Source organism: Aquarana catesbeiana, linkage group LG02, assembly GCF_042186555.1.
Source record: "Aquarana catesbeiana isolate 2022-GZ linkage group LG02, ASM4218655v1, whole genome shotgun sequence".
NCBI lineage: Eukaryota > Metazoa > Chordata > Amphibia > Anura > Ranidae > Aquarana > Aquarana catesbeiana.
In genome coordinates this window covers 334,871,240-334,894,797 of record NC_133325.1, presented here as the reverse complement: position 1 = coordinate 334,894,797, position 23,558 = coordinate 334,871,240, and positions in this window count along the sequence as shown.

Sequence of the window (23,558 nt, the reverse complement as noted above, 5' to 3'; positions counted from 1 at the left end):
GGCTACCCTACTTTCTCTCTTCGGATATTCCCACAATCCTTCTCGGGGATTTCAATATCCCTGCTAATACAAACACTCCTGCTACTTCTAAACTTCTTAGTCTAACCTCTTCATTTGACCTGAAGCAATGGGTACAGGCTTCTACTCACTCTGATGGCAACACGCTTGACCTTGTATTCTCCTACCTTTGCACTCCATGCAACTTCTCAAACAATCCTTTTCCTCTCTCCGACCATCACCTTATTAGTTTCTCTCTCCCCCTGTCTTCCACCACCTTTCCCTCCAATCGCCTAACCATCACCCGTAGAAACTTTCGCAACTTCAACTCCTCTCTCCTCTATTCTGCTGCTACTGACCACCTCTATGACAAAATCTCTCCCCTGTCCTGCCCCAACCAAGCCACGTCAATCTACAATAAATCTCTGTCCTCCACCCTGGACAAGCTTGCTCCCCTCACTACACGCAGAATCAGGCCTCGACCCCTACAACCCTGGCAAACAGATGACACTAAAATTCTCAAAAAACGTAGTTGTGCTCTTGAGCGTCTGTGGCACAAGACTAAGTCTCTCAAAGACTTCAACCAATACAAATCTGCCCTCCAAAAATACTATTCTTTCCTCCACACTGCCAAGCAAACCTATTTTACAACTCTTATTAACACCTTCTCATCCAATCCCCGTAAACTCTTCTCTACCTTCAACTCTCTACTTTGTCCTCCACCGCCTCCACCCACTGACTTACTCACTGCCCAGGAAATTGCTAATCACTTCAAAAACAAGATTGATACAATCCGTGATGAAATCTCCGCTCTACAGGTGTCTCCCCCAGCTAAGACCCCATGTCAACAGGTACAACTGACATTCCCCCTATTCAAATCTGCTACTACAGACGAAGTTGCTAAACTCCTTTCTATCGCCCACCTAACCACCTGTCCCCTGGACCCGATTCCCTCTCAAATGCTACGGTCACCCTCTGACCCCATCCTACACTCTCTAACCCACATCTTCAACCTCTCCCTCACCTCTGGCATCTTCCCCAATGCTCTAAAACATGCACTGGTCACCCCCATACTTAAAAAGCTGTCCTTGGACCCCACCAAGCCTAACAACCTACGCCCTATCTCCTTGCTCCCTTTTCCTCTAAACTCCTTGAACGCCTGGTTTACAACCAACTGAGTGACCACCTCATTAAAAACAACCTTCTTGATCCCCTTCAATCTGGATTTCACCCTCAACACTCCACAGAAACTGCTCTTTTAAAACTCACAAATGACCTACTAACTGCAAAAACCAACGGACACTATTCTGTACTCCTACTTCTGGATCTTTCAGCTGCCTTTGACACGGTTGACCACCCCCTCCTCCTCAAAAAACTTTACTCCCTCGGTCTCCGTGACTGTGCTCTTCAGTGGCTCTCATCCTACCTATCCCAACGCACCTTCAGTGTCACTTACAATTCTACTTCCTCCACTCCTCTTCCCTTCTCTGTTGGGGTCCCCCAAGGTTCTGTTCTTGGACCTCTTTTATTTTCAATCTACACCTCTTCCCCGGGTCAGTTGATAGCCTCTCACGGCTTTCAATATCATTTCTATGCTGATGACATGCAAATCTATCTCTCCACCCCTCAACTCACCCCATCAGTCTCCTCACGAATCACTAACTTACTAATCGACATATCTGTATGGATGTCACACCACTTCCTCAAACTCAACTTGTCCAAAACCGAGCTTATAATATTTCCTCCCCCACGTGCCTCTTCCCCGGACTTCTCTGTCAAGAGCAATGGCAAAACCATCCACCTGTCCCCACATGTCAGGGTGCTAGGTGTTATCCTGGATTCTGAACTCTCCTTTCTGCCCCACATCCAATCACTTTCCAAAGCTTGCCGCTTCAACCTCCGCAACATCTCTAAACTACGTCCCTTTCTAACCAGTGAAACCACAAAGCTCCTGATTCACTCCCTGGTTATCTCTCGCCTTGACTACTGCAACTCACTCCTCATTGGCTTACCTTTAAATAGACTATCCCCCTTCAGTCCATCATGAATACTGCTGCCAGACTCATCCACCTTACAAACCACTCAGTGTCTGCTACCCCTCTCTGCCAATCCCTCCATTGGCTACCACTCGCCCAACAAATTAAATTCAAAATACTAACAATAAGTTACAAAGCCATCCACAACTGTGCCCCCAGCTTCATCACTAACCTAGTCTCAAAATACCAACCTAATCGCCATCTCCGTTCCTCCCAAGACCTCCTGCTCTCTAGCTCTCTCATCACCTCCTCCCATATCCGCCTCCAGGACTTCTCCCGAGCCTCGCCTATCCTCTGGAACTCCCTACCCCAATCTGTCAGACTGTCTCCAGATTTATCCACTTTTAGGCGATCCCTGAAAACTTTCCTCTTCAGAGAAGCCTATCCTGCCTCCATCTAACAACTGCATTATTTTCTCCATTAGCTCATCCCCCACAGCTATTACCCTTTTGTATAACTTGACCCTCCCTCCTAGATTGTAAGCTCTAACGAGCAGGGCCCTCTGATTCCTCCTGTATTGAATTGTATTGTACTTGTACTGTCTGCCCTAATGTTGTAAAGCACTGCGTAAACTGTTGGCGCTATATAAATCCTGAATAATAATAATAATAATAATAATGTAAACCCTAACTTTAGGGGTTGATTTACTAAAGGCAAACATGCTGCTGACTTTGCAAGGGAATTTTCCCCTTGTCTAGTGGATGTGGTGAAATTTTACTTTGCAAAGAATATCCATTCACATGGATGAAAAATTTAAATGATTGCACATGATTGGAGCAGAACGTTACCTCCTTTACAAAGCCAAGGGGAAATGCCTTGAAAAGTCAACAGCCTATTTGCCTTTAGCAATTCAACCTTAGTTTTATAAATCACTGTGCATAATAAACAGTTGTTTTTAAAAAAATAAAACACTTGTTTTCACATTTCATTCATCCTCTTTTATCCCTGGTGCTGCTGGTCTCTGGTAGCCTCTTTGCTCTCATATTGAGAAGCATGTACTCCAGCAGTGACTTCATGGCATTTCTTGGGATGGGCTTCCTGAAAGTGACAACAATAATTGCCTACATAATGTGTGTTGAAAAGGGTAGTTTTCGTCAGAGGCCCATGTGATAGAATGTCAATGCAGGAGCGGTATACCATACAGAGGTCTGAAGCTGGATCCCCACTTGGTTTAGGTGAGTAAAGCCTGGTACGCACTAGAAGTTTTTTTGTTCAACCATACTAACACAAGCAATGTTAGTGTAGCAATCACCCCTGTTGTGCCTTTGCTTTCTAACAGTAGGGCTGTCCCTAACAGAACACACTGATTAACACTTGCAGCCATTGGATGTCAGCACTGAACGGATGTGGGTCGGATGCTGGTTTTTGAGCTGGTTCACGCAACAAAAGCCAATTATGAGGACAGACAACGATACACAAGGGCCAAAAGTTGGCCAGGTTCCGGCTGATTTAGACTGTTTTTCAGATGGCGTGTATAAAGCTTTTAAGGGGGAGTAGATGGGATAAGGGGCTATCATCACTTAATTCAAAACTGTTTAAATAATCTTTGTTTTGATGTTAGGATAGGTTTAAAATAATTATTTTGAGAATATGAACCAATGCAGTAAAATGTATGCCATTTTAAATCACCAGTGCATAAACCACTATAAATAAAAACAAGATACAATTTTATACACATTGCATTTCTTTCAAAATATTACAATTTTGGTTAATAAGGGATTTGTCCTTTGTCATTGGTCTTAAGTAAGGCACATATCAAAGCTAATTTGAAAGTGTGATTGATAATTTAAGCAATGCTTAAGCAATCTGGTCGTTAATTAATTGCAGAACATTGCATTTATTATGAGGTATTTTATTATAATCATTTTTTTATCACCTTAGCATACTTTGCAATATCATGGATTGCTCCACTTATAAAACCCAGTTTTAATCAGCCAGCGGCACAATGTCTGATGTATGTTCACTTGGAAATAAATTGAAATTAGATAACCACAATGATGGTAGTAAATGCTTAAAGGAAAAATAATGATAATAGAAATTTAGCTAATCTTTCCTAATCTTTCATGCATTTATGTTGGAAGGCATACCTTTATTAAATAATTGGTGTTTAAAATGCATTTCTAATTAGGTAACATTTACATTCTGTTCTAGAACAAAGAAGGCATGATTCTAGCTCTCTTCCAGCAGCCTTTTCTTATATTTGTAGGTTTCTTTAAAAAAAAAAAATTTTAGGAAATTCATTGTCCTTTATTTTTCATGAATATATATTGTGGTACCACTGGTCTCCATTGATTGGTACTACGCAGTACCAGGTCACCCATCTGCTGTGGATACATACAGGTGTACAGCAGAAAGATTTTCACCAATTCCAACAACATCTCAGTTATTTCTAGACATACCACATCTAAACACAGAACTCTAGGGACTTGTCTAAGAGAAAAGGGTGGGACTTTAAATGAATTGCGTGAATTCTCAGAAACAAAATCAATGAACAACTAGGAAAATTTATTCAATTCATAAAAATATAACATGCATAAAATAAATATATATCAATCATAAATGGAAAGAAATATTAGCAATAATAGCAGAAATTATACATGATTATATGAATACAAAAATTCTCCGTGGTACATCAATTGGATATTATTAACACAACCATATAATAAAGAATGTACACCAAAGGCCTCCAAAAGGTTCAAAATAAAGATTAGAGATGCATGACGCTGGTAAAAACGCGACCGTGGTAGCTCTACGCGTTTCGTGGCTGTAGTGCCACTCGTCAGGAGCAAGCGCGTATCTTATCTAGGATAGGAAATATAAAAAATTGGTCTGGTAAATGTGTACATGAAACAGAGGTGGGGTGATAAAGAAGCCCCACACTAAGTACATGCTTACGCAACCACTTTCTAATATTAATGTATAGGGATGGAAATGCGTGAAAGAAATGCTCTGATTTTTAACCTCATCACATTTGTTTTGCAAATCTGTGATGTAGTACATACATTGTTCCAATTTTTGCCTCCTTCTAGTTAATTGCTCTATCCTATTATTTGATTAGCCATTTTTATTTGGGAATATATTTATTTGTAACTTATTTTAGATATCAGTTATGTCTATGGTTTGTCTGTTTTGGTGGTGACTCTTTCGGCCCAATACACCACAGACTGTTTTTGGATTTCCCCCTTCCGGGAGCTGTGACGTGCCTGTCGGCTCCTCCCCCCTCCCGGGGGGGTGGATCTGCTGCCACTGCACGTCGGCGTCACGCACTCCCCATCATACGTGGGCGTCCTTTGGACGCTTACACGCCTGATTGGATGGTGTTCATCACGCACATCACGGGGATGGGGCACTGACATCGGCGGGTCGGGCGTTCAGCACCTGATTGGCGTCGCCGTCCGCCCCTCTCCTGTGTTTGCGGCGTGACGCTGGTGGGCGGTCCCCGTGGTGGCGCCTATATGGGCGTAGCCGCGGCGGTGCTGGCTCTCGAGGCTTTCACTTCACTGGATGTCATGTTCGTTTGGGGATTGCTACTGCTTTCTTCCCTTCACACTGTTCCACTCTGCACGCCAGGTATCCTTTTTTCCGTCATGTCCTCTCATGCTTTGTCCATTCCTCCTTCTCTATATTTTCACTTAAGGGTACTTGGTTTTTCCCCTTTTCCATCCTCAGCTTTTTTCAGGTGTCTCAATCCAGATTTCTCTATAATCCCCATATGGGTTCAACCTCTTTCTGGGGCAGTATCACTCCTAGATTCCTACTTTCACATTGCTCTCTATTCCTTGGTAGTCTTGCAATTTCTTCTTCAAACTTTCACTTTTCACCGCAGGTTTTGCCTCGGGGGATCATGCCTGCCCTGGATGGCGCCTTGTGGGCTGCCCCCGTCGATGCGTCCATCTCAGCTCCCGGGGGGTGGCGTCTCTAATGGTCGGGCGATGTACGGCTTTCTGCCATCACTCTACAACCAGAATGCGTAAGCATGTACTTAGTGTGGGGCTTCTTTATCACCCCACCTCTGTTTCATGTACACATTTACCAGACCAATTTTTTATATTTCCTATCCTAGATAAGATACGCGCTTGCTCCTGACGAGTGGCACTACAGCCACGAAACGCGTAGAGCTACCACGGTCGCGTTTTTACCAGCGTCATGCATCTCTAATCTTTATTTTGAACCTTTTGGAGGCCTTTGGTGTACATTCTTTATTATATGGTTGTGTTAATAATATCCAATTGATGTACCACGGAGAATTTTTGTATTCATATAATCATGTATAATTTCTGCTATTATTGCTAATATTTCTTTCCATTTATGATTGATATATATTTATTTTATGCATGTTATATTTTTATGAATTGAATAAATTTTCCTAGTTGTTCATTGATTTTGTTTCTGAGCATTCACGCAATTCATTTAAAGTCCCACCCTTTTCTCTTAGACTAGTACAGGGATGGAAACGCATGACCACATTAGGTCATGGTTTCATTAAAAGTCCCACGGGATATACAGTCCCAACCACTTTCGAACTCTAGGGACTTTTCCCTTACTAACAATGTGGAGGGGCTCATTTGCTAAGGCTTGAGAGGCAGAGACACTCAAAGAAACCTCCACCTCAGAGGCAACTGACAAAACTTGCGGCTCCCCATGAGCACTGCAAAACGCATGTGTCATACTCATCCTCTCATTTTCAGCAACACTGAGCCTTTCCAAGTCTTTATCCATTGTCCCACCATCCTGACACTCAACATTACTCATCTCTTTTGCTGTGGACAAAACCTCTGTTATGTATGCGCCCTTTTGAGATTTTTCCAACTGGAGAGGGTTAACTTCTGCAAAAGCCAACGCACCTGTGTCTACTGGCTCTGCAGCCTCTCCATTTGTCACAGCAGCAATAGTGTCCACCTTACAATTACCTTCAGAAATTTCTTTCCACCACCTAACACCTTTATGGCGAGACTATCCCAGTCTATCCTGTCTGTGTTCCAGTCACTAGCGCTCCGTAGTACTGCTCCCTCTGTCAATGGAGACACAGGTGGACAGAGTGGTTTAGCAGCAGGCATCCTGCACCAGTCACTGTCAACCACATCAGATTGTGATAATTCCTGCTCCATCATTTGAGCTATTTTCCCATTGTGTTCCACCTGAGCAGTATCAGAGCTGTCCTGGAGCCCCACCGGCTCCAACACAGGGGGTCCACGTGAGATTTCCAGGGACAACTCTGCAGCACTGCCCGTGGTTGCCATAGGAAAACCTTCATCATCAACATTTTCAGAAATACACTCCTCATTATCATTTCTGACTCTCATAGGCTGTCCCAGCTCATTACCAGCTGGAGCCTGTGGGATACTTATTATATCACCTTTTGCTTTATAAGACACTCTCTCAACCACCTCTCAGACACCAGGGACAACCCCATTGGTTTGCTAGGGGCAATGGCACATATCTCTCAGTGGTCACCCTTGACATATATACTTCAGCACTCTGCTGAATCAGTCCTGTCCTTTGCACAGAACCATTTTCCCTTTTAAACACCAACATAGAGGGAAATGTATCACCATTTTCAGAATTGTTAGTACACACCACATCATTAGGTTTAGCTTTAACCCTTGTCTCTCTGCTACTGTCAGGGGATGTTATACACAACATCCAATGCAGGTGATCAGATCGCTGGGCTGCACCAAGGAATCAGGGACAAATGAGTAAATAAATAAAAAAGTATGTTTACTATTAATGATAAAGATACACGTGAAATCAAGACAGCAAACCAAAAACAAGTAAATGGTGAAAACACAGCAACCCCCCAAACCCACCTAACTAACTGTCTAACTACTCTAATACACGAGCAAGGAAACAAACATGAAATAAAAATAAGGCATGGGCAAAAGCGACAAGGGAACAGAAACCAGGAATAATGAAGCAGATCAAGGAGCAGGGAACAGGAAACAGGTCTCAAGGACAGGATACAGGAAATGGGGTCCAGGAACAAACAGGAACAGGCTGGAACAAGAGCAGGTACTGGCAGGGACAAGGGCTTAGCAGAGGAATTCTGAAGCACTGAGGCTTAGTTCAGGGCGGGTCTATATAGTCTAGCAGACCCATGACAGGTGTGCTGATGGCAAGTCTGAAGTCCAGGCAGGGAGACACCCGCTGGTGGCCACTGGAATTACACCCTTTTGGTGCTGAATGTAATAGTGCCACCAGCAGGTGAAACCGGAGATGACACTGTTCCTGACAGCTACAAAGGGCATTGCACTGAGACAATTCCTTAACTGTCCTCAAGCTTGCTGTAGGTTTAGCTTCAAACTGTCCTTTGCTACTAGACAGGATATTAATTTGCATCAAGTCTCTGAAAGCAGATTTTTCTCACTGGACTTACTCCCACTTCACAGGGAATAGTCCCATGACCAGTCTCTCTCACATTTGTAACAGTCTTACCATTCCAGTTGACAGATGTGGAAAGCTTCAATTGAGGGCGGTGTCCCTTCTTTGCTGTGCTCTCACAAGCTAATGCCCCCACATGGACACGGGGCAACATTGCATCCTTCTTGGATTTTCCAACATCCCCTGCAGGCCAAAAAGGTTTCCTGTTGCCAGGGGTAACAACACATCACACAAGCAGCCATAACTTGAAACCACTGGTTTCTTGTGCTCTCCATCACCCCTTGCAGGCTGAACAAAATTTCCTTCACGGTTGCCAGGGGTGACAACAGACACTTTTGCACAAACCTCTATACTCAGAATTTGAGCCACATCTTGGCTGTAGCTCCTCCTTTCTGCAAACAGACTTTCTCCAGTTGCTATGGGAGACCACATCCTCCCTGCTGAATTTTTCCAGCGCTCTCTAGATTGGATTACTCCCAGGAAATAGTAATCTCGGTTATAACACATCACATGGTACACCTCTTGGTACTCTTGCATCAGAAAAGGTTGTACCAATTCAGCCCAGCAGATTCTGGGCCACCCTTGGGAGGAAGCAATCATCGCAAATTCAGCCAAAAAGTCTTCACCATGTTCAGAAGGCAACATGGGCCATATATAGTCAGCTGTACGGATTTCTGCTTTGTTGCCATGGGCAACCGCACCCATCTGCTCACTCTTTGCACTAAGTGATGGCTTGCTTTCCTTCTCCCTTTGCTCCAGTGCGGCCAAGTGCATCTTGCACCAGTTTGGGGCTTGTTCTGTCAGTAACAACCCCTCCAGCCACAGAGTTCTGTCTCTCATCTCAGAAAACATTGCTTCCTTTTTTCGTTTTGACCGCCCCATCTCTGCAGTCAGGCCCACAACGCTTTTTAACACAGTTCCTTTTAACACAGGAAAATTTGGCATACTGTCTCTTTAAGACTTGCAAGCAGCACACTTTCACATGCAGACTCCACTGGTTCACATTAGCTGATCCTCACAGCATTGCCGCAAAACACACAGTTTCTTGCTACTCACTGTTTTTGGTATGCAAGGATCTGGAACTCTTCCATCATGCCCGCATTCGAACACCACTTGTGGTGATGGGGGGTTATTTAGCTTCAGTGTAGAGCTTACCAGTGAGCTGAGTTTATGCCAGATATGCAGTTTAAGGGCTTTTTTGGTTCATGGTTATTGAAGTAAAAGAAAAACAGTCCATCCAGCATTCCCATGCAGGGGTTTCTTCCACAAAGCAATAATGAAATAAATGGAAAATACCGAGCCACCTGGCTCTCTGGTCAGCACTGCTGTTCAGGCGCTGACCTTGGTCCTCTTGACCCTGTAACTGTGTCCCTGTTTTTGGTACCCACACTGTACCTCTGGTGACATTCTCTCTTATAGCTTCTTGGCTTACGTTATTGCCACACGGCTGCTTCAGGCCTGTAGCCTAGGCCTTAGGTCTGCTCCTTAGAACAAAAGGGTTTCCTTGCGTTAAGCTCTCTTCTAGCTTACTCCTGATCAGCGCCTTGCTGCTCTGTCACAAAGTACATCTGCCTCCTGCAGACATGCATGCTCTGGCTGCACCCATGCAGTCTCTGACTCCTGCAGAGGAATGGGAGTCCACCTGACTCCCATGCACAGACTTCCTGTCTGTCGGGTGGGGCCCTGAGCAATAGCCAGGTTACAACTAAATAGCCCAGCTGTGCACAGCTGTGCAATCAGTGTGCCTTTCTCTCTAAACTCTGGTGTAAACCAGCAATATTCCATGTAGCACAGGGTCCCAGTGCCACAATATATATATATATGTGTGTGTATATTTTTACATGAATTTGATAATACAGTGCAAACAGCATGTGAGCTAAACAGAACACAGATTTTAGAAGGTTAAAGCAAATAGACTAGTGACATCTGCTTTGTCATTAGTGCCTGTGGGTTGTTTCCCCTAGATATGCGCTTCGAGTTTGGGTGGAGTTTGGGTTTGAGGCAAACCCAACTCATTAGCAGTTCACTAATGTGTCTGTTCACCAGCATAGCAACCAATGTGTTTTCATGATTTCCAAATTATTTATGCCTTCAATTTTTTAAAGGCTGATTCTTTAAAAAATAAAAGCAACATTTTTTTTATCCTTTGTGAGAAAGTGATTTTTTTTTAGGCAGAATATCATTGGAAATGGGGAAAAGCATTGCCACCCCTTAAAACAAAGTGCCCAAGCAGGGATATTTATATCATTATCACCAGATGTTAAAAATTATATAAGATTGTAGTAATTGGGTTTAAATCTACTTTGACAAACTGTGTTTGAGTTCTGGAAATGCTGGGGTAAATTTTCTTGTGTGACCTGTTTTTGTGCACAGATTTGTACATCCAAAAATCCTTTAAAGGACTAATATCTGTCCACACTAACTGATTGAAAGCTAGTGCTTAAATTGCCAACACCTTAGCTATTTTTTTCTATTAATTAGATTATTGTTAGTTGCTGACAATCTGTTATTTTTTTTTTTTTTTGCATCCTTTGCATCCACTGCCTATTTATAAAATAAAATATATAGTTGAAAGCAAGGTTGACTGTTGCATTCTCATCAAACTAATCTAAGGGAATAATGTCTGCTTTGACAATCAGAAAATATTTTCATCTGCACTTTGATCTGATCCATTTGGTTTGAGTGGAATATGTAGCTGAGGCAGAGTCATAGCAGGAACATTTCATAGATATCAAAGGTATCGAAAGTAAAAAAGGTCACGGTGCTCAACCACTGTTCTGAAGAGAAATCAGATGCAATAATGTGCATCCAATAATGGCTCTTTTATATCAGTGGGGGCTGGTTATTCCAGGACTGTGGAGAAATTTTCAGGGTTCATAAAGGTGTTCTCAGGGCAAATTATCAGCTCAAAGAACTGGATAGTACTTTTCAAATTTTTCTGGCTTGACATATAATCTAAGTATGGAAATGAAGTATTTGACATGGTACTTCAGCTTTCTTTTCTGTCACTTTTTAAACAGGCTTTGTTTCTTTTTTCTTTCCTTCCTTCAGACTACTAATTAAGGGGAGTGGTTAATTGGTCACAGGTGCTTCAGGCCCTATATACATTTCTGTAGAGCACATCTGAATTTGCAAGATTTGCTGGTTTGAAGCTGTGCTTGCATTTTTAGGTTGTTTTTGGGGTCCTTCCTTGCAGCTTTCTTAATTCACTTTCTGTCACTTTTTAAACAAACTTTTTTTTATTTCCTTCCTTCAGACTACTAATTAAGGGGAGTGGTTAATTGGTCACAGGTGCTTCAGGCCCAATATAACTTTCTGTAGAACTCATTTTGAGCCTGCTCATCTTTGAGCTTGCTGTCTTTTTGCTTGCTGGAACTCTGACTAAGTGTAACTGGATTAAGTGGTGAGTTAAAAAACAGAGTTTATAACAGGAGTCATCAAACCTGTAAGTAACATCTGAAATTTCCTGTTAGTAATATTATTATTGTAACTGGGAAAGTGGGGGTTAGCAAGATTGAAGGTTTTGCGCAGTGCACTGTGTGCCACATGTATACAACAATGAAACAGCTCTAGGATAGATACTGCTGTGACAGATGTGAGCGGGTTGCCCTTCTAGAAGCTTGCATTAGAGATCTGGAGGAGCAAATTGCAACACTGGGCAGAACTAATAACCTTGAAAGGGGTCCTCTGGTCATTGAGTAGGTGGTTAGTGGGGTTAATGGGGAGGGTGGAGGGGTAAGTCAGAATTATCAGGTAGGAAGATGGATTAGTACAGTTAGAGGGAGTGGTAAGGGCTCACAGAAAAGGAAGGCCAGCCCTGGGTTTAAGCACCATAACAGATTCACCAAGTTGGGTGAAGATGTTGGTGTATCAAGTTCAGAGGTGACAGCCCTAGATGTCACTGCTCCCCCTAACACCTAGGAGAGCAGCCCATCTAGTAGGGGTGGTGAGGGGAGTGCAGGTAGACCTAGACAGTTGGTGGTAATAGGGCATTCTATAATCAGAAGGACTGATAGAATAATTTGTCACCAGGATCGCCTCAACTGAATGGTTTGCTATCTCCCTGGTGCCAGGGTTCGGCATGGCCCAGCTGTCTTGATCCATGTTGGAACCATTGACAGAATATATGGAAGGTGGAGGCTCCTTAAGAACCACTTTAAAGAACTAGGCTGCAAGTTGAAGAGAAGGACCTCCAAGGTGATATCCTCTGGAATATTGCCTGTACCATGCACAACACAGGAAAGGCAGGGGGTGATTAGAGAGCTGAATGCATGGCTAGAGACCTGGTGTAAGGAGGAGGGATTTGGGTTTTTAGAGCACTAGGCTAAATTTTCATTGGGGTGCAACCTATATGCTAAAGATGGTTTGCACCTAAATGGAAGGGGGTCTTCTGTGCTGGGGGAGAGGTTTATGGGAAGGCTGGAGGAGTATTTAAACTAGGAGTGTGGGGGGGGGCTGAATTAGATTGTAATGGATAGACAGGTCAGACAGGGGTCAGCCCCTATTGGTGGGTGTAATGGGGATAGAGAGGGGAGGGATATGGCAGATGATATAAAGGTTCCTATCTTACAATCAACCATTGGAAATGATACTATTTGTGCTAATAAATAACAGAGGGGTGGTGGTGTCTGTCTCTATGTGAGATGTGATCTCCAAGCGAGTGTGAAAGAGGACCCAGTTGATGGAGAGTGTGATGAGTCTGAAGCATTATGGGTGGAACTTTGCATGGGTGTGCGTACGCCAAAGGTTGTCATTGGAGTTTGTTACAGACCTTCCAGTGTTAGTGAGGAGGTAGAGACTCAGCTCCTTGCACATATGAAAAGGGCTGCAGGGGCTGGGACAGTGATAATAATATGGGATTTTAACTACCCGGAAATTGACTGGAGTAATGGCACTGCTGGAACAGTTAAAGGGCAAAAATATATAAACCTGTTACAAGACAATTTTATGGTCCAGTTTATAGAGGCCCGACTAGGAATGACGTTCTGCTGGATCTGGTAATCTCAAACCATGCAGAGCTTATTACCAATATTCAGGCATGTACTGGCCATCGGGACTACCGGGAGATTCCCGGTGGGCGGATGGCTCAGTGGGCCAGTCAGGTGCGGTCCTGGAGCCGCTCCTCTCTGACAGTGCGTGATCGCAATTTCACTCCTGTCAGGAGAAGCAGCTTCCATCATATGCTGGAGAGAGCATTAGGTGTTATGCTCTCTCCAGCCTGCAGGGGGAGATAGACCAACGGCAGACTTTCCTTCCTCTCTCCCCTATCACTTGTTATCACATGACTGGAGAGAGGAACGAGAAGCTGCCTTCAAAATGGTGAGTACATGTGGGAGGGGGAGGAGAGGGAGGACACTGATGTGAAGGGCTGCTGATGGGGGCTCTCTGATGGGGACTGTGATGTGAAGTGGGCTGCTGGTGGGGACTATGATGTGAAGTGAGCTGCTGGTGGGGACTGTGATGTGAAGTGGGCTGCTGGTGGGGACTGTGATGTGAAGTTAGCTGCTGGTGGGGACTGTGATGTGAAGTGAGCTGCTGGTGGGGACTGTGATGTGAAGGGAGCTGCTGGTGGGGACTGTGATGTGAAGGGAGCTGCTGGTGGGGACTGTGATGTGAAGTGGGCTGCTGGTGGGGACTGTGATGTGAAGTGAGCTGCTGGTGGGGACTGTGATGTGAAGGGAGCTGCTGTTGGGGACTCTCTAATGTAAGGGGGATTCTGTTGGGGACACTCTGATGTAAGGGGGATTCTGTTGGGGACACTCTGATGTAAGGGGGATGCTGTTGGGGACACTCTGATGTAAGGGGGATTCTGTTGGGGACATTCTGATGTAAGGGGGACGCTGTTGGGGACACTCTGATGTAAGGGGGATGCTGTTGGGGACGCTCTGATGTAAGGGGGCGCTGTTGGGGACACTCTGATGTAAGGGGGCGCTGTTGGGGACACTCTGATGTAAGGGGGCACTTTTGGAAACACTCTGATGTAAGGGGGGTGCTGTTGGGGACACTCTGATGTAAGGGGGCACTGTTGGGGACACTCAAAATTAAAGTGGGCCAGTCATGAGGAAGTCCAGGGCCAAATTTTTGTCCCAGTCCAGCCCTGCCAATATTCAAAATTGCATCTGGGTAGCAGTGACTATAACATGATTTAATTCAATGTTAGCTGTAAGGCTGCTTTCACACTGGGGCGGTAGGGGGCATCGGCAGTAAAACAGCGCTGTTTTTAGCGCTGTTTTACCGCGGTATTCGGCCGCTAGCGGTGCGGTTTTAACCCCCCGCTGGTGGCCGAAAAAGGTTTAAAAGCACTCGGATAGCGCGGCTATAGCCGCGTTATTGCCGCGGTATAGCCGCGCTGTCCCATTGATTTCAATGCGCAGGAGCGGTGAATACACTGCTCCTTCACAGCTCCAAAGATGCGGCTTGCAGGAGATTTTTTCTTCTCCTGCCAGTGCACCGCTTCAGTGTGAAAGCCCTCGGGCTTTCACACTGAAAAACAGCGGAGGCTGTTTTGGGGCGGTTTGCAGGCGGTATTTTTAGCGCAATAACGCCTGCAAACTGCCCCAGTGTGAAAGGGGTCTAAGCAACAAACACATATGGGTAAAATAAATACACTTAACTTTAACCACTTCAGCCCGGAAGATTTTACCCCCTTCCTGACCAGAGCTCTTTTTGCGATTCGGCACTGTGTCGTTTTAACTGAAAATTAAAAACTGAAAATTAAACGTTGTAACCAAACAAAATTGACGTCCCTTTTTTCCCACAAATAGAGCTTTCTTTTGGTGGTATTTGATCATCTCTGCGGTTTTTATTTTTTGCGCTATAAACAAAAAAAAGCGACAATTTTGAAAAAAACACAATATTTTTTGCTTTTTGCTATAATAAATATTCCCAAAAATATATAAAAAAAAAACAAATTGTTTCCTCAGTTTAGGCCGATATGTATTCTTCTACATATTTTTGGTAAAAAAAAATAAGCGTATATTGATTGGTTTGCTCTCATCGGAGTTTTGTGTGTACGCAGCATAAGGCACTTTATATATTCTAGTACATATTGGAATGATAAGGTTTATGATGTTTTGATTATACACTTTATGGTAAAAATATTCTTTTGCACGCAAACATTTTATTTATTTTGTGTCATTGTAATAAGGCACTCATGCTAACATTTAGATAGCTCAGTATTTCCTAAAGGTCAGTTGATTGCTTTAAAAAAGGCCTGGATTCTTTCCTAAAAGTACACAATATAACTGGGTACTAACATTTATAGGTAAAGTTGATCCAGGGAAAATCCAATTGCCTCTTGGGGGATCAGGAAGGAATTTTTTCCCGTGCGGAAGCAAATTGGAGCATGCTTTGCTTGGGTTTTTTTCCTTCCTCTGGATCAACTATGGGTGTAGGTTTGTGTATATGAGATTGTATTTTTTTTTATTGAACTTGATGGACTTGTATCTTTTTTCAACCTGACTATGTAACTATGTAACTATGTTCCAATGATCCTCTAAAGTGGAGGAGAAAATGGAGATGTTGTCCATGTATGCAGCCATGAACACAAATTAACCACTTGAGCTAACCATTTTTTGCTATTTAGCACTGTGCTAATTTAACTGGTAATTGCGTGGTCATGCAACGGTGTACGCAAATTAAAGTTATACAATTTTTTTCACACAAATAGAGATTTCTTTTGGTGGTATTTTATTACCACTGTATTTTTTTTATTATATAAATAATAGAAAAAACGAAAATGTGGAAAAAAAAACAATATTTTTTACTTTCTGCTATAAAACACATCCAATAAAAATAATAAATAAAATCTAATTTCTTCATAAGATGAAGGCCAACATTTATTCTGCTACATGTCTTTGGTAAAATAAAATTCCAATAAGTGTATATTGAGTGGTTTGTGTGAAAGTTACAGCGTCTGCAAACTATGGATATATACATATATATATATATATATATATATATATATATATATATATATATATATATATATATATATATATATATTCAGTGGATATAAAAAGTCTACACACCCTTGTTAAAATGTCAGGTTTCTGTGATGTAAAAAAATCAGACAAAGAGAAATAATTTCAGAACTTTTTCCACCTTTAATGTGACCTATAAACTGTACAACTCACTTGAACAACAAACTGAAATCTTTTAGGTGGAGGGAAGTAAAAATAAAAATAATATGGTTGCATAAGTGTGCACACCATTAAGCTAATACCTTGTTGAAGCACCTTTTGATTTTATTACAGCACTCAGTCTTTTTGGGTATGAGCATGGCACATCTTGACTTTGCAATATTTGCCTACTCTTCTTTGCAAAAACACCCCAAATCTGTCAGATTGCGAGGGCACCTCCTGTGCACAGCCTCTTCATATCACCCCACAGACTTTCAATGGGATTAAGGTCTGGGCTCTGGCTGGGCCATTCCAAAACTTGAATTTTCTTCTGGTAAAGCCATTCCTTGGTTGATTTGGATGTGTGCTTTTGGTCATTGTCACGATGAAAGATGAAGTTCCTCTTCATGTTTAGCTTTCTAGCAGAAGCCTGAAGGTTTTGTGCCTATATTGACTGGTATTTGGAACTGGTCATAATTCCCTCTACCTTGATTAAGGCCCCTGTTCCAGCTGAAGTAAAAAAAAGCCCCAAAGCATGATGCTGCCACCATCATGCTTCACTGTAGGTATGGTGTTCTTTTGGTGATGTGCTGTTTTTGCGCCAAACATATCTTTTGGAATTATGGCCAAAAAGTTCAACCTTGGTTTCATCAGACCATAACACATCTTGCCACATGCTTTTGGGAGACTTTAGATGTGTTTTTGCAAAATTTAGCCAGGCTTGGATGTTTTTCTTCGTAGGAAAAGGCTTCCGTCTTGCCAGTCTACCCCATAGCCCTACAGATCCTTAATGTTGCTGTAGGGCTCTTGGCAGCCTCCCTGACCAGTTTTTTTCTTGTCTTTTCATCAATTTTTGAGGGACGTCCAGTTCTTGGTAGTGTCACTGTTGTGCCATATTTTCTCCACTTGATGATGTGTTCCATGATATATCTAATGACTTGGAAATGCTTTTGTACCCTTCAACTGTTTGATACCTTTTAACAATGAAATCCCTCCAATGCTTTGGAAGCTCTCTGCAGACCATGGCTTTTGCTGTAGGATGCGACTAAGAAAATGTCAGGAAATACCTACTAGAACAGCTGAACTTTATTTGGGGTTAATCAGAAGCCCTTTAAAAGATGGATAGTGTGTACTGACTCCTATCTAACATGAGTTTGAATGTGATTGCTTAATTCTGAACACAGCTATATCCCCAGTTATAAAATTACGTTATTTATAGTTTTTTACCCCCCCCCCCACAAGGTCTCAGTTTGTTTTTCAGTTGGGTTGCACAGTTTATAGGTCACATTAAGGTGGAAAAAGTTCTGAAATTATTTACAGTATCTCACAAAAGTGAGTACACCCCTCACACCCTCACATTTTTGTAAATATTTTATTATATCTTTTCATGTGACAACACTGAAGAAATGACACTTTGCGACAATGTAAAGTAGTGAGTGTACAGCTTGTATAACAGTGTACATTTTTTGTCCCCTCAAAATAACTCAGCATACAGCCATTAATGTCCTAACCGCTGGCAACAAAACTGAGTACACCCCTAAGTGAAAATGTCCAAATTCGGCCCAATTAGCCATTTGTTATCACTCTCACTCTCTCATACTGATCACTGGCAGTTCAACATGGCACCTCATGGCAAAGAACTCTCTGAGGATCTGAAAAAAAAACATGTGTTGCTCTACATAAAGATGGCCGAGGCTATAAGAGGATTGGAAAGACCCTGAAACTGAGCTCCAGCATGGTGGCCAAGCCTATACAGTGGTTTAACAGGACAGGTTCCACTCAGAACAGGCCTCACCATGGTCGACCAAAGAAGTTGAGTGCACATGCTCAGCGTCATATCCAGAGGTTATCTTTGGGAAATAGACGTATGAGAGCTGGGAGCATTGCTGCAGAGTTTGAAGGGGTGGGGGGGGGGGTCAGCCTGTCAGTGCTCAGACCATACGCCACACACTACATTAAACTGGCCTGCATGGCTGTCATCCCAGAAGGAGGCCTATTCTAAAGATGATACACAAGAAAGCCTGCAAAGAGTTTGCTGAAGACAAGCAGACTAAGGACATGGATTACTGGAACCATGTCCTGTGGTCTGATGAGACCAAGATAAACTTATTTGGTTCAGATGGTGTCAAGCGTGTGTGGTGGCAACCAGGTGAGGAGTACAAAGACAAGTGTGTCTTGCCTACAGTCAAGCATGGTGATGGGAGTCTCATGGTCTGGGGCTGCACGAGTGCTGCCGACACTGGGGAGCTACAGTTCCTTGAGGGAACCATGAATGCCAACATGTACTGTCATACTGAAGCAGAGCATGATCCCCTCCCTTCAGAGACTGGGCCACAGGGCAGTATTCCAACATGATAATGACCCCAAACACACCTCCAAGACGACCACTGCCTTGCTAAAGAAGCTCAGGATAAAGGTGATGGACTGGCCAAGCATGTCTCCAGACGTAAACCATATTGAGCATCTGTGGGACACCCTCAAATAAAAAATGGAGGAGCACAAGGTCTCTAACATCCACCAGCTCCGTGATGTTGTCATGAGTGGAAGAGGACTCTAGAGGCAACCTATGAAGCTCTGGTGAACTCCATGCCCAAGAGGCTTAAGGCAGTGCTGGAAAATAATGGTGGCCACACAAAATTTGGGGGGTGTGTGCCTTTCCTCCTATCATTTGTCTCACAGTGTAAGGCAAGAATCCCACTGGTGAATCAGTAGGAGAAAATTCTAACGGGATGTGTACTTTCTAAACAGTATATAAAGCTGAAGACAGCAGATATACATGAAAACTTATGCAGGAGGATTGGTTTAATCTCGGTGTATCATCTGAGGCTGTTTACTTCACTGGTATATGTGAGGGTTTACATCCATTTTAAGTTTGTGCCTAACAAGAGTGTGTATTATATGCTGCTTTTTACTAAAAATCTATCTGTTCCTTCTCCCTGCTTACTAAGAAAACTTTGAGGTATAGTTGTTGGACCATTAACAGATCTTTTTAATTAATCTCTTCTAACAGGAAAATTTCCCCATGTCTGGTGGACAGCTAATATTATACCCATCCACAAGAAGAGCAGCAACTGCCGGTCAGTAAGTTTAACATCAGTTGTAGTCAAGTTAATGGAACCACACCTGAAAAGAAGGATCATTCATCACTTAAAAATACACAACTTGCTGGATCCAAAGCAAAGCAGCATGGTTTTACTGAGGGCAGATCATTTCAGACTAATCTGATTTGATTTTCTTACTATATTACCAATGTTTTGAACCAGGGTGGTGCTGTGGACACAGCATATCTTGATTTCAGCAATGCATTTCCATAGTAATCCAATACAAAAGTTGTGCAAGTTAGCACTTAACCATTGGGTGATTCAGTGGATATGCAGTTGGCTAAAGAAGTGTGGTAATAAATAGGGTTCACTTGGAACAATGGAGTACTTCACTAGTGGTGTACCACAAAATTCTGTACTAGGTCCTGTTCTATTTAAGGAATGTATAGAAAGAAAACAGGATTTTCAAGGTGCCAATGCAATATATTAAAATTATCCAACATTTTATTGCAATAAATGTATATTTAAAAACAGCAATTTCATAAAAAGCATCATAGAATATCCATGTGGCTATAATACATATGCAGTAACTTCAGCTCAACATGTTTCACTGATCACTGGCTTCCTCAGGAGACTATTGGAATACTGCATGAAACGTCACTACAGATAAAAAAACAAAAAAAAAAAAACAAATTAACTAAAAACATAAACAATGCATCTAGACATATATTTGAATACAATAAAGGTACATTACTAATATACCACTTATACAGGGCAGATGTGCATGGATACAGCTGAATCGCTTGGGAGGCTCCCTCATCCGGGGTGCTCAGAAATGTTTGATAAATAGCAAATCCCAAAAAACATAGGTTCTGCACCAATAGGATATTCCACAGGGATATAAGTAAGCCAAGCCATTAACAATAGTCAATGGTATTGGGGCATATCTGGGATGTGGATCAGGTGATGTCTAATTATAGAAATCTTATTGCCAAAGCCTTTCAGGATGGCATTATAGATAAGAAAAAAATGAGTGTAGCTAAATGTTAAATCCTCCAGGACCACTACACTATATGTCTTACCCAAAATTCACAAAAACATGGCCCATAGTCTCTGGAAACGATTGTTTAACTGAACAAGCCAGTCAGCTGGTAGACGATTATCTGCACCCTCATGTAAGGGCCTTCACTTCCTATATTCAGAATACAATGGACCTGCTCAGAGCTCCGAATAGCATTTCTGTTCCTGAAAGGGCCTGGCTGCTGGCTGTAGATGTTGAGGCCCTCTACAATTTGATTCCCCGTGTTTTAGGGGTTCAGGTTGTAGAGGGCTTCATTTCTGAGAGAGGCATTCCGGTTGGCCCCTATAATGAGTTCATCCTTGATCTGCTCCGATTTGTTTTCTTCAACAATATTTTCATGTTTGAGTACTCCCACTACTTCCAGGTGCAGGGCGTTGTGATAAGGAATCATTGTGCCCCATCGTAAGCAAACCTGTACCTGGGGGAGTGGGAGCTTGATTTGTTTTTTTAGAGAAGATTTCCAGGATAGCCTGAGTAAGTTTTTGATTTGACATTTATTGACAATGTGTTCATAATTTGGACAGGTTCTGAGGATGAATTATTTGCATTTTTGGAGACTCTCAGATGTAATAGCTTCAATTTGAAGTTTACGATGACCTGTCACCAACAATCAATTAACTTCCTGGACATTCAAATCTTTGTTCATTTAGAGTGGAGTGGAGTGTAAATTCTACCCTATATAGGAAACCCCTTTTCATGGAATACCATCCTGCACGCTACTAGTTCCCACCCGCCACCCCTGGTATCTAGTATTCCCTAGACTAGTATAGCCATTAACTTTGTGTAAAAAGGAATTGTAGTCGACAGGAAGACTTTGAAATTGAAACAAAAGCATTGTAGAGCCGATTAAAAGAGGTTATAGTAAATCTTGCCTTAAAAAAGCCTACCATCGAGCAAAAGATCAGAATAGAGACACTTAAAAGACTAAAAATCTAATGAACAAAATAAATAATAAAATGTGACTGTGGCGCGTTTTACATTGATAAAACAAACCTTTCTTCCATAGGATTCATGTCTCCTTGGTCACCAAAAGAGAGCTGGGTGAACAGTTCGCCTGAACATCGCCTGTTCACCCATTCGGCGAACACCGAAATTTGCAGGATGCTCAGCAGGTGTTCGCCCCGCCGAACGCTCTGCAATGCACTGTGCACTGCACAGTGCATTCTGAGACCTGATTGGGCACAGCTTTTCCCAATCAGGGCGCAGTGAATAGAAGATTGTTAAGGAGCAGGCCAGGAAGCCGGCCGCGGCGTCCTTAACAAACAAAGATTCATCAGCTGTCAATGGGCTTCTCTGCTGACAGCTAAATAAAAGAAAAACATTGGCAGCAATTAAATTTTGTTTTTAAAAAAACAGTGTCCCTGATGTAGTTCCATCGTCAATCAAGCTGCCACCAGCCACCAGCCACCAGCCACCGGCACCACCAAGAAAAAATAAGTAAAAACTCTCTGCCATCAACAAAGGCAAACTGCCGAATGCCTGGCCTGGCCATGCCCCCCGTGCTTGGATAAGGGTCTGGTATGGATTTTGGGGGGAACCCCATGCTGTTCTTTTTTCAAATTTTGGTGTGGGGTTCCCCTTAAAATACATACCAGACCCAGAGGTTTTCTTATAACACTTTTCTATTGCCAGCAACGGTATTGTATTGCCGGCAATTTAACCACTTACGGACCGCCCGCCGTCGTTATACGTCAGCTGTTTGAAGAGGGGTATCGTTGTTATGGCAGCAGCTAGCTACCATAATCCTGGTATCTTTTTCTTCAGCGGGCAGTCCGCTTTCAGATAAAAGTGGTCTCTGCGATGGATTCGCCACAAGATCACTTTTATCGACGGCGGGAGAGGCCCCCTCTCTGGTGCCCTTCGCCACTTACTGGAGCCACCAGCAGCGGTGGAAGCGATCACTTCTGCTCTCCTGTTAGGTATGGAGATGAGTGAGGGGAAGATGTCCCTTACCCGTCTCCATACCAATGAAGGCCAGAAGCGACGTCAAAACGTCACTTCCAACTATAGCTCTTAAAGAGACTTTTTTTTCAAATTACATTTATTTTTTTTATTTTTTTTAAGCATTTTAGTGTAAATATGAGATCTGAGGTCTTTTGACCCCAGATCTCATATTTAAGAGGTCCTGTCATGCTTTTTTTCTATTACAAGAGATGTTTACATTCCTCATAATAGGAAAAAAGTGACAATTTTTTTTTTTAAAGAACAGTTTAAAATGGTATTGTATTGCCTGCAATGTAACCACTTACGGACTGCTCGCCGTCGTTATACGTCAGCTGTTTGAAGAGGGATATCGTTGTTATGGCAGCAGCTAGCTACCATAATCCTGGTATCTTTTTCTTCAGCGGGCAGTCCGCTTTCAGATAAAAGTGGCAGTACCCAAACCCCCATACCCCATTTTTATTACTTGCATAAAATCCTTCAAAATGGGGACTTTTGATTTTTCAAGTTCGGCTCCCATAGTCTTTAATGGGCTTTGTCGTTCAGGTCAGAACTTTTTCTCTGTTTGGGAGTTCTGGTGCAAACTGAACAGGAGGGGTTTTGGTTCATCTCTGTTTGTTTAAAATTTCGCTATAGCTTTATCTGTTTTTCAATTCTAAAAATAATATAACATGATGATGAGATGTAATTGTAAGGTTCCTTTGGGGGCTAGGCTCTCTACTAGGGTTGCTCATGGTAGGGATATATAGAGTGCATCCAGAAAGTATTCACAGCACGTCATTTTTCCCAAATTTTATGTCACAGCCTTATTCCAAAATGGATTAAATTCATTATTTTCCTAAAAATTGTAAAAGAAGTTTGTTTGAAATCTTTTTCAAATTTATTAAAAATAAACGAAAAAAATCACATGTACATAAGTATTCACAGCCTTTGCTATGACACTCTAAATTGAGCTCAGGTGTAT